General features: G+C 46.6%; 1 protein-coding gene across 1 annotated transcript in view; it reads right to left on the bottom strand.

Moving 5' to 3' along the window:
- SORBS1 (sorbin and SH3 domain containing 1) overlaps positions 1-12,801 on the bottom strand; it is a 116,421-nt gene that overhangs the window by 77,868 nt on the left and 25,752 nt on the right. Inside the window, exon 2 of the mRNA XM_088531405.1 lies at positions 1,940-2,045. The gene's annotated coding sequence lies outside the window, so the exon portion shown is untranslated. The remainder of the gene's footprint in view (positions 1-1,939; positions 2,046-12,801) is intronic.

Here is a 12,801-nt window from a genome sequence, read left to right as displayed (position 1 = left end):
TTGGTAAAGTTTTCCATTCCTTGCCCCACAATACAAGGACTAAACATATACTCAGCATCTCCCCACCTGTGTTTCCATAGACTTATTTTTGTTTCCTGTAGCCCTGGTCAGATAAGGTATTTCTGTGCAGTCATTCTATTGGGCTAGAATCTCTCCCCCAGCACAGCCAGCCAGCTCCAGCACCTTCACAAAATACTAACACCATTTAGATTCTTTTCCCTCAGTGCCTTTAGTCTAGATTGTCACGCTTGGAACTGGTTTCTCTCAGCACGGTACCAGATGCCTGGCCTGGAGGTCTGCAGTGCATATCTGTTTTGAAGCATGTGTTGCAGGTTGCATTTTTTAAAAAAAAATCCCTAATAGATCCCTAAAAACAAACAAGCAAACAACAATGGACACAAAATAGCATGGTATACCAGCACTCCTGAGCATGTCTATGAGCCTCTGGCAAAAGGAAGGAGTCAGACTACAGTAAAGCCAGCTCTTCTTTTTCCACATAGAAAGAAAACATTAAAACAGTCATTTAAAGCTTTCCCTAATCTAGAAGAAGGGCCAAGTTGTGAGCTGTTCTCTGTCAAAGTCCCACGCAGGCTACCCAGACCTTAGTACTTGATGCTGTGCACACCTCAGTGCAAAGACGTGTCCTGCCTCCACGTCACCTGACAGCCAGCGGGGCCGAGTGTTGCCATGTGGTTGTTGGCACAGGCCAGGCAACAGCCACGTGCAAGCAGAAGACACTGCTCTGTGCTCCCTATCACATCTCAGAATCAAGGCTTTGCAGAGACGCTCTTTATCGAGACCTGCGACCGAAAGCCTGCTGCATCCTTCTGGCTGGAAGAATACTTAAGGACTTGGTGGCCTTCAGTCCAGATAAAATGTAGCCAAAGCACAGGATCAAATTCAGACCTGCTGTGAAATGGCTCAACTCAAGCAATGTCCAAGGAACTGTGCCAGTTCCACAGTGGGGCCAGCAGATTCTGCTTATAAGGCAGCAGGACTAGAACAAACTTGGGCATGACACATCCCAAAAGCTTCTCCAATTTCCTCTTTAACGACGTAGACTTTCTTTCCTCAGAGAGAGCTCACAGAGGACAGTGCAGTCAGGCTGAAAACAGCTTCTGCATGTTCAGCATGCAAGCTACTCTGATGCAACCTCCATTCCTCCCCACTCTCCCTTTACTGGAAGGGCTCTGCCTCACCGAAGGTATAAGCAACCCTTGAATCACTGCGTCACGATGTGTGTGATGTGCGCCTGGCACAGAGACAAGCACCAGATATAGAGAGCATTATGTGCAAAAGGAGTCCAGACAACTGTAAAGACATGAAACTTCTGACCATGAGAGCACCAGGACAGAGAAAAGGAAAGGGGAGAGGCAGAAGAATCACTCCCCTGATACTTCAGCCTTTTTAAAGAAAAAAGGAGCCCAAAAGATTTGTCTTTGCTGTTTCTTGGATAGCAGAGAATCAGTCGTCTGCAACTGCTACTCTGACCTTCACCTTCCTGCCCACAAACAGGCTCCATATCAGTCACCCTGCGGGGAAAAATGTCTCTCAAGAGCTTGACATGTGAGCATCAGCCTTGATCATGTCTAGGTCTTCTGCTTCAATGAAGAGCTCTCAAGCCTGCAGCACTTTTGCCGCAGGAAGGTAAAAATATTAAATCTTATCTCAGAACTCTCAAGTCTTTCAACCCAGGGATTTAATCTTGAGACAAATGGTACCAAAAACCTTGTATCATCTCCTTTCCATGACAAAAAGGAAAACAATCAGACATCTTCACCAGTATTTGTAGTTGTACTCTGTCTGCAGCAGACCTTAGTCCACCTTGCATCCCCTTAGGGAACCCTTTACTCTAAGTGATAGAAATAGATGCCATTTTGGCACTCAGAGACAGAATTGGGTCTCCTAACGACATCCTCCTTCCTCTCCCCATACTCACACTGATCAGCTTGGTTGAACTCTTCAGGCTCAGTCGAAAGGGACAGGATTCTCTGCCAGCGATTCCAGCTTCTTCTCACAGGCAACTGTTACATAATCGAGCATACCTGCAAAAGGCAGAGGGAGGACAGTGTGCCATCAGTGCCACAGCCCCAGGGTTCAACGTGATATACGCGTCCATGTGTGTGTCTGCACCAAAGACTCACTCTGCAGCAGAAATAAACTTCCTTTTAGACAAACCAATGCCCTGCACTTACCATGCTTGAAGCACATTTAGTACAAACAGCAGGCTTAGCAGATCCACATCACGGCATCCTCTATACAAGAGCTCAAATTTAAGGATGTCTCCAGGGAAGGCTGAAACATCTGTTTTCCAGCCCCTTTGCCAGAGATTCCCCCCCACCAGTAGCAGAGACAGCTAAATAGCACAAATACACCCACCCCCCAACAACCTACACTGTTTACTGATATAAATCACTGCTGGCTTCAGCTTAATGTCCCGGTTTGCAAGCTGCAGAAGCAGAGATGTGGATAACGCATCCTATTCAGCTATCTCTGATGCATAAGAAGGCTTATCCAAGAGGGAATCTGAGCTGGGAGCTAGGGACAGGAACAGGCGCAAGAGAGAAGCCCCTTGCTACCAGGAGCAAGGGTCCTGGGAAGGGCTCTTACCATGGCTTGGAAGCCATGGAGCAGAGAACAGGTGGGGACTAAGACACAGACATTAGCTTCTCCTTGTGTGTATTTTTTGGCTGGGGTATATAACTACACAGATAGCCACATGGGTAGAAATTGTAGCAGTTTTTTAAATGCATTGATAGTCACTACATGTGACTATAACTGCAAATACACATTAAATCTAAATGGTTAGATTTGACATGGATTTGATAGATAGCTGGGCAGCTTTGCTATCTCACTCAGTAATATTAACAGCAGCCTGGCTTTAGCAAAGATGTCACCTCAGTTTGATTTATAAGGCAAATTTTGGCACCACTCAACTTTAATCATATCATACATTAGGCTGAACTTATCAGCTAGTCACTCTGCCTCCCTGGTAGTGAGGAGGGAGAGCTTCTTCCAGCGGGTAAGTCAGTCTTCTCTGCACTGTCTTCCATACATCTCACTGTTCATTAACTTCAGAAGAAGTTGGGGAGGTCAACCAGGAAAGTTGCAGGCCATAAGCTGCGTGACTGAACAAACCTAAGAGGGATGAAGTCTCACTTCTTTCAAGAAGCAGCGTGAACCAGACCCTGGCATGAGATCAGTCAACGAGCCTTGCCAGTCAGATGCACTTCAGACAGTACAGGCAGTGCATAAACACGACAGGGAAGAGAAGGAAGGTGGTGATGGCGAGAGGTGAAAACTCTCAGGGTATAAAGCAGCACTGGGGAGCCTGCCCGGGAGCCGTCTCGGAGCTTGGTCCCGGAGCCCCAGTAATAACAAGTCTGGGCTTAGAAGTGCCAGGATTTTTCCAGTGAAACTATATTTCTGAGAAAAGACAAGTTGAAAGCAGAGCTTCCTGTCTCAGACAATCTAGTCATTTCTCCATTTCCAATAGGCAAAAAAAGAATAGATGAAAGGATACAAATCTCCTCCTATATTAGACAGCACATTTGAAAGGTTTATTCTCAAATAACCGCAAAGAAAGGTATCTATCAAGCAAGCACCAGAAGGAGTCAAGGCTAAGCGCCGGTTTCGCTGTGACGGAGGCGCTGCCGCTGGCTCTGGCACTGACAGAGCTCCCTTCCTTCCCAGCCTGCCCGTCCGCACTGGCCAGCTGGCCGGGCACTGCCCAAAGCAGAGGGAGGACTCGTTGCTCCTCAGGAGGACTAAGAGCTAAGCTGGGAGGAGGAGAGAGTGAATGTCCTGAAAGGGGACTGACGGACACCCCTCCGATAGCCAGAGTTGTCAGAGCAGAGGCTCTTCCCAGCACGCAGCCAGTGGGCACGGATGTCACTGACAGGAATACGGAGGCAGACTAGGGCTGGTTGTGTGTCCCAAGCTAGAGGGGACAGCTCCAATATTCAGACTTCCCCCTTGGAAATATGTTCCGCATTAATTCCTGGGGGACCATAAGAATTTTTTTTTTTTTGGTTAACAAAAAAACAAATTGCAAAAGTATTCAGAAAGGATTAAGTTCTGGACAAACTCCCACCACTGTGGGTAGCAAAGCTCCCTCTCCTGCTAGCAGCAGCAAAGTTAGGGTGTCCTACCTTTTGTCCTGCTTTTACACCTGCCAGGTATTGCCATTGCCAATGTTATCAGCATTTTTAAATTAAATTTTGTTAAACTTCATCTGTGGTCTTGTTTTATCTGCTGTTGGAGTACGGTTCCCACTGCAACAGAAAAACCTGCTGGAGGAGATTGCTGGGAGAGCTTCCTCCGAGAGACGCGAGTGGCGCTTGGTGCTTCCTACAGGAGGTGGCCACGGATGCGGGCAGCCACTCCGAGACACAAACACGCAGTCAGACTAGACCCCAAACAGGCACTACAAACACACTCAGCAGTGCAACCAGTGAGTGTTGCTGCTGCTGCTGTTTTAAAGGGGCAGGGGAGAAGAGATTTCCTGAAGTCTGAACCCAACTCGAGCAAAAGCAGAGGCGAGAAACAGCAGAAAATCCCAGGGCAGCCAACTGCCACGCACAGCTCTGAGCTCAGGAACTGGGCACGCCAATCCAAAGAAACACGAGTTTCACATTGTCTTCAAGACAAAAACAGAAAGAGTTCGACCCTGCTGGACTTAATTGTTGTTTATACGGCACCCTCTGCTTTGGGCACTGAGCTGCAAAATCAAAGGAGCACAACCACAAAGAAAACAATCAGACACCTCAGCGGCGGGCCCAGCTTTACAACTGAAAAGCAAAAGGCTGAAAAGAAAAAAAACAAACAGAACATTCAGATCCAAAGGCCAGACCTACAACTGTTTGGAAAATAAAAGCTTTAAGCGACTCTTTAGGACTAGCCAGATACTGCTATTTTGCTGTTGTCCACACAGGAACAGGCAGCCCCTTTACCAAGGGGTCCAAGTGGACAAGATGGATGAAGGGAAACCAGATGCATGGAAGAGAAGCAATCTGACCCCAGGCACACAATGAGCAGTGCCAGGAAAAAACTATGGTTCCCAGCACAGAGCTCTTTCCACTGCTCCATCCTGCCTCCGAAGCCAGAAATAAACACGTGTCTCTCGGGTCTGGCTGGGGAGACTGGAGATGTTTCCACTGCAAACAGCTTGTTGCTGTCCCAGCTGCTAGAGGTTACCTCTCCCTGCATCCTGGTAGGCGAAGCCTCCACACGAGCACTCCTCAGCCTGCGGAAGGCAGAATCCACCAAGTTAATGTAAGCAGCCAGGGGAAATAATTTAAGATGATCCACACACTTTTCAGAGGGCGAAACTACAAGCAAAGCTGTAACCATCAATACTGGTGCAGCAACAAGCAGTGAGATGGAAGGGAGGACGAAGGCAACACCTTCAACCAGAGCAGCTGCTTGCTAAATTGATGCTTATTCTTGGCCTCAGATTATGGACATGTCCATGAGCTCTGAAAGCCCTAATATTGGTGGCTCAGATAAGAAATTTTATAAGATCCATTGATTGCTTTTCTCATCTGAGCTATTCTAGATTACTAAATATTGCATACACTACCACATTCCACAAAGCAAAGATGAACAGCATTTTTGCAGATTACAAATAATAGTAATACTGAGAATCAGTCTGTTAATGATAAGCCGTCTCTAACGTTATTGGCTGTCAACTTCTGGATAGTTTTATTAGATTTTCATCAAACAACAAGCTATTCCCATGTGATCTATATGGGCTGTCTAGAAACAGATGGGCAGCCAGAGTGCTCAGTCCGCAGCTATGGCCTGAAAAGACCCACAGAATATTGCTGTGTGCAGGGTGAGTGCAGAGAAGAGTAATACTATTATTAACCCACGTGCAAGGCCAAATCCTGCTCTCTGACAAAAGCACGTGATTCCTAGCAATGTCAACGGAAGATGCACAAGTATATTCCAGGGCAGACCTTGATCTCTTGAAATTGTTTTGCAATTTCTCCAGTATAAAAAAGAACTCTTCTTCCATCTTAGTGAGTTTATATAAGCCACTAGCTTTGCTCCCCCACAGCTCAACAAACATGACCTACAGAGTATGTGATTTCCAAACACAGATGCCTTAGACTACCTGGGATTCAACCATGTTGACAAAACACTGTCAGCAGAATAACACATCAGCTTGAGCCTCACTCACAGCTTTGGCTGCTGTCAAAAACCTTTCAGGTTTGCCCAGTCCATCCTTGAGTACCCACTTTCACCAGCCCAAATGAGTCAGCAAGATCGTTCTGCCTCTTCCCCAGCTCCAGAAGGTACCACAAGATACTGCTCAGAAGCAGCTAATATATACATATATATATACACACATATACACACACACTAACAGGGGATTCAACAGCATGGCCACTGCAACAAGCAGGGATGCAAAAGGCTGAAAGTAGAGGTCAGCACAGTCAGCAGCAGCTCTCACTCTAATGCAATCAGAGTTTAAGAGTCTATCTGCACATAAACAGAGGAGAAGGTGAAAAAACGCAACACTGATCTTCAATCAACTTTTAATTGAGCACAAAACTGCATTCGAGTAATTCAATTTTAACTAGAGGAGAAAAAAAATTCATGAGTCTATATCCCAGTTCCTGGGCTCTTCTGCACCTCCTGCTCATATATCAAGACTTTTGGGGACAGAAATAAACAGAACATAATGTACGCTACCAGAAAAAAAAGAACAAAGTTGCAGTGTATGTTCATGGCAGTCAGTGAAACAAGTTTGCACATCAACACTGATCCTCCTCAAATTTGGTCCTCAGGATGTAATTTCATTAATATACAGCTTCTTATCCCTGTAATTTGTTGCCCACCCTCTTAGAAGGGGGAAAAAAAAAAAGTCAGCAAGATGTGGAGGTAGAGCAGCAAGAACAACATTGCAGTGACTCCAGAGCCTAAGACACATTCTCACTTGTCTCCGTTTTCCATTAGCCAACATTGTCAGCTCCGCAGAGGTGACATATGACTTACCCCAGAGCCATGCTGTCCACACAGAGAGGTTACTCTTGACTGACCCTAGCCCCAGTGAGATTAGAATCAACCCTTCCCCCTTTCCCACCTCTTTCAGCACTTCTATATTTAACTGCAGATTAACTCATTTCCTCTTTCCCCATGTGAGATTAAAGTGCACCGAGCCCATCAGCTCAGGCAGAGCCTCAAGTGCATCCTCATGTAAACCACTGCTCATCCCATTTATTAAAGCATGTCAAAGAGGACAATGAGTCACGCTCTCCATACTCACAAAACTTAAATACTTGCTTCTCAAGAAGCAGAACTGGCAGGCAGCCCACAGCCCCGAAATAGTAAGAGATACCTCCAATTCTAGTCTTCCCTCGCCTGTTACATAAATCTTAAAGGCATATGAAGTGCCTGCACTTACAGACACGTTTGAATGAAATGTTGGTCAGTGACCAAGGCAAAGGGTCAAACACATGGCAACTTGGCCTCAGGACACTCTGCTGATTCCGCTTCGCTCTGCAGAGACACAATAGCCCCTCACACCACAGAGAAAAACCGTGCAACGACATCCCACAACACCCACCTCACTGGGCTCAGAGGGCTGCACATTCCGGGTGAAAATGCTGCAGTTACTGCCCTTCTCTGCCCCTCCTGCCTGGGAGCGCAGGGAAGCTGAGCTGGCAACAAGGAGCAGCAGCCTCAGCCCCGAATCGCAGCACTGCTCCGTTCTGGCTCCAGCCTGAATCAACACCAGCTATTTCTGTGGAAGGCAACAAGTGCCTTTTGGTCTCACAGCCCCCCTCTGAACCTCAGTAACACTGCACTGGGAAGACAGTATTCCTGTTCCTACCTGATCTCCCTGCAGATCACTTGAAGACCTAAGGGATAAGATCTTTATCAGAGCTTGAGACAAACAGTTGTTGCAAATAAGGCTGGGACTTTAAGTCCTGTCAGATGATTTTACTCCATGGTGAATACAGTTTTTCATAGCTAACAACTATGGTAATGAATTTTATCTCAATGAGCACAGAAAGAGAGAACCATGCAAAATTCAGAACAGGAATAAGCTTCTTGTCTTAGATTTTGTACCAATTTTCCTTCTGGTTGAAGTACAAGCACTTATTGCCACCATTCTATAATACTAAGAGCTCTCTTATTCTAGCACTTGAAGAGAAGAAGCTCCCCCTTAATTTTAAACAACTCTGAGAATGGCCCTCAATTTTTTGCCATGAATAATAGAAATATCAATGTGGACAGCGAGTAGGGAAACACAGCTAAGAGCTGCTGGCAAAGCTACAGCAGAACAGCTGGAATAAGTTGTCAATTCCCCTTACAGTATCTTCCAAGCGCACTGCCTGGCAAAGGGAGCTGCTAAAGGAAAGCGAGTGCTTGCGACAAGCTTATGACACATCTCAAAGGCAATAGCAATCTCGCTGTTATTCAAGGAGCTATGGCATGACAAACAGATGGAAATGAGAAAAGGAAGAGCGCGGCGTCGTGAAAAGGGTTCTTGTGCAGACTGCGGGAGCCGTGGTGCACGTCAGGCGGAGGCGCTGCTGCCAGAGCACATTCTGCCTGATCTCATACCGTGAACACGTTGCCACGAGTGAAATCACAACATGCCGGACAGAGACACAACTGTTAGGATTTGGTGCTGCTGTGCGCCTGTTAGAAAAAAAAAAGATGGATCATGCACCGAAACACAAAGAACAAAGGTAAAGCAGTGAATTTCACCAAGAACAGAAAGATTTACTCTGCGGATATCAATAAAGACTAAAGTGCTGGTGATTCTCTCTCAGCCCAGACAGTTCCTGTGGCTCACAAATAGATTGCAATGATTTGCAAACAGCCACTTCTCATTTAAGGGCAGATGTAGGGCTGAAAGTGTCTCCAGTCTTTTTTTTTCCTGGCAATATATGGTCACTGCATAAAGCTTATTGCCATCTTAGGACACACCTCAAAATCAATAGGAGGCTTTCAGTGATTCTGAAATGATAAACTGATGAAAATGAGAAGAGAAACAGCGCACTGCATGGGGTTCCTACTGCAGCACAGAGAAGCTAATACAAAGATAGTCTATATGAGCTGTGCAACTGATATGAAACATTCCTCTGCTTTTCTATGCAGAAGTTGCATCTTGGTGAAACTGCAAGTGTGTCTCAGAAGCCATTCATATTGAATGCTTCCCCATAGGTGTGTGCATGCATTTGCACTCATTTACACACCTGTGCTTGTGCAGGCATCTCTTTTTGCATGCCCTTTCTTTGTTATTCTAATTCAGAAGTTGGTCTCATGCTGAAGAAATAAACAAACAAAAACCCCCGCGCTGTTCTTGGCATAACAAAGGGCAAAAGCTAAAGGTCTAGACAGGACTACAGGAAGAGAAAAATGCTTCCTGCTCTAGAGAACAAACTCGTTTCACAGTTCCTTAAACCTCATGCTGTTTTGATGTCTTTGTACAGAACAGAATGAAGGCAAACTGATTGTAATCATTCTGAGAAAAAATCTCATGAGATCCTCTGCAACTCTGTACCGTATGCTTGAATCCTGTAAGCAACAAAGGTAACTGGCCAAGTTAAATCAGGTACAGTAATGCCAAGAGATCCTTAAGACAGGTAAAAACCAACTCCCCAAGAAATTCCTCCCCTCCAGGAAACCTTTCTAGGAGTTTAAAGATGACCAAACACGGCTCTCGGAACACGTATCCGCAGCAGGCTGGGTGACAGCTACCACACACTGCGTGTAAGGCCCTGCTCGAGGACAGCGAAGGGGGCGACACAGGCAGCTGTCCCACGGCTACCGTGATTGCTACTGAACTGAATAGCACCTGAAGGCCAAGGTAACAGCCATGCAAACTTACCTGAACACCATTCCTGCCTGTCTCGAGCACAGGAAGGGAGGAATGGAAAATTAAGCCACCAACAATGGCAGGAGCAGGGCTGGGCCAGCTGGAGACCCGGGCACCACGCCGTGACCTGGCCTGCAACCTGCAGAGCTGCCTTCAGACGAGCAGCAGAAAACACAGCAGGCTCGTGCAGCAGCCACGCAGAAAGTCTGACTCACTAACCAATGTAAAATTAAATAATACCAAGAAACCCTGAAAGGTTACGGAGCAAAGTCAAATTAATACTTAAGAGACCAAAAATATGGCAAACATATGTTGAGGTTATGAGGAAATATTAGAGGAATATTTAACTGGAAAAGATAGAAGCAAAGGCAAAAAGTTGATTGATTTCAAAGCTAAAAGTGAAATAATGAATGAATAACTCTGAAGCAAGACAAGGGTGTGCTGATTTATCCTACTCTATGCTATAAAAAGGCAATAAATGTAATAGGAGGACATTATTTTATTTAAAGAAAAATGTGGCATGAAATCAGCCTGAGGAATTTATCACCATAGGACAAGGAGGAGGAAGGTTCTGTAGGGTACTAATAGTTGTACTGGATTTTAGAAAGGATTAGACAATTATATTAACATAAATAAGGCCTACAGCTGGGAGAGCTACATGAAGAATTACAAGGATAATCAGCCCCAAGGCATTCTCCTCTCTGCCATCTGCAGCTCTGCACTTGCACCTTCAGGCAGGGTCTGCCTCTTCTGAGTCACAGTTTGAATTACAGAGGCTGTAAAATTCCCATTTGGCCCTTAAATGATCTTGTGTGTGAAGGGAGCATTGACTCAAGTTCTCTTCTCCATAGGTTGGCATGTGCCAATGCAGCGGGAAAGCCTACAGTTTAGTCTGTAGGCAACCACTGCCATTTGTCCTCCTCCAGTGAACTGGAAGACTAATGCACAGCAGCAAATTGCTTACTTTAAATCAGCAATCTTTCTTCCTGAGGGTCTGTCCCGACTGAGTTGGCCCCCTCCTATGAATGAAGATGAGGACCAAAAAACTCTTTATTTGGTCCTCATACACTCGTGAAGCACACAAACGCTGAGAGATTCATTTCTCATGAAGACAGGATGAAAAGCCACTTTTTCCAAGTCTTGGTGCTGAATTCCTAGTCCAAATAGCTTATCATTTTAATAACTGAAATAGTACCAAACTGCTTCAAAAAAAAAAAAAAAAACAAGAAAAAAACAACAACAAAAAACCTTGAAGTTTTTGCACATAGCTCTAGTCACATAATAGCATTCAGTCTTTAACCAAAGAGTCTCCCAGGGGTATCCTCTATGCTCAACTCTCTCCAGAATTGCCCACAATCAATTATGGAGCTGCTCAAAAGCCCTCCAAGCCTCCTTACCAGTGCAGAGCAGGCAGAGCACGAAGTGCCATCTCCCAGGCTGATACATCCCCCGGCACCAAAAACGGAGTATGGTGCCGTCATCTCTTACAACATGCCGGGTTTGTACCAAGTCTGAGCCAGTGGAAACCGAAGATTGCAGGAGAACCTCAGCTTTTACTCAAAATAAACACATCTCCTCCAAAAAAAAAAAAAAAAAAAAAAAACAAGCAAACAAACAAACCAACAGCAGGGAGTTACTGACACTCAGAGCAAGCGAAACGGGACCAGAATGCATCAGAAACCAGAAGGTGAATAAAAGAACTAATGTGTTCCTAACATGACAAACCAAACCCCCTCGTGACTGTTTACGTGAGATCTCTTAACTCGGGGGCAGGAGAAGTGGTGTGGGAAAGGGAGACATGAAGATCCAAGAACACTGGAAGTGGCAGTAGTTTGAACATACAGCACATGACTTTATACCATCCTCCAGGCATGCTGTCTTGGCAAGCACAGATCCTATGCTAATGCAAAGGCATAGAGTAGCAAAAAAGGCAGGAGCAGGGAGAGTCACAAAGCAAGAAGCTGAAATACTGCCAAGAGGGATTTCAAAATCCTCGTTTGCGTTTTGAGCAGGCGCTTCGGCGGCCGTGCCGCACGCGGAGCCGGGGCTGCCGGCCCTGCTGCCGGGCTCGGGCCCCAGGCGGGCGCAGGGCCTCGAGGCCGCACGCGCAGAGCGGAGCGCCCGGCGCCTCACGGCGCTGCCAGGCTGCGCAGGGCTAACACGGAGCCAAACCCGGGCGCGCGCAGGAACCTCAGGCAGTGTCTTAGCAGTGAGACCTGACACGTGCAGCAACCCCAAACGTCAAGAAGGGAGAGTTAAATTTGTTGGGTTTTGGCTTTGCTTTCCCCCTCATCTTTCAGGCATGTATTGCCAGGCAGGTGAGCCTCTTCCCTGGCACAAGGAAGGTGACCTTGTGTAAGCAAGGCCCCAGAAACACGGCAGAACATGTGAGCTCGGTGACGAGCAGAGCAGGACAGGAGCTGCTCTCCTCGGGTCCCGCTCCCTCCGCGGTGCGAGGCAGGGGGCACGAAACAGGGTTTGATCCCATCTCACAGGAGGGTTTTACTCCACAGGACCCTAGAGGTGCCTGTGGATGCTGCGAGTCAAACATAGACTAAGCACAGGGGGGCCCGTTCAGCAACATCAGCTCTGTATCTTTGACTGCAGCAGTCCCTGTGGTGGCTGGGGTTCTCATGCAGTAACCAGAGATCTTAGATTTCAGCTAAAGAAAAGAAAATTGCCTGGGAACATCTACCCAGGACAGTGCGGGGCTCTAGAGACACGTACACGTGCAAGGCTGGTAGCTATGGACAGTAATGCTGCAGCCCAGGACACAAGGCAGGCTGCCCCTGCTCCCCAGATGAGATCACTTAAATGCTCACGTGAGTTATTTCTGCTACACAGACTTGTCCTAGACAGTGTTTACTTCTCACATTCCTAAAGACCTTCCTTTTGAGGCCCTGCTGCCTTTGAACGCACAGGCTGCCAGCAACCCCCTCCAGCGCAGACAGCCGCCTGCACCT

Source organism: Tinamus guttatus, unplaced genomic scaffold, assembly GCF_059628265.1.
Source record: "Tinamus guttatus ecotype Peru unplaced genomic scaffold, ASM5962826v1 Tinamus_guttatus_pri_ptg000416l, whole genome shotgun sequence".
In the NCBI taxonomy this organism is placed as follows: domain Eukaryota; kingdom Metazoa; phylum Chordata; class Aves; order Tinamiformes; family Tinamidae; genus Tinamus; species Tinamus guttatus.
Note: the sequence above shows the minus strand (reverse complement) of the source record. Positions and strands in the feature narration are given on the sequence as shown.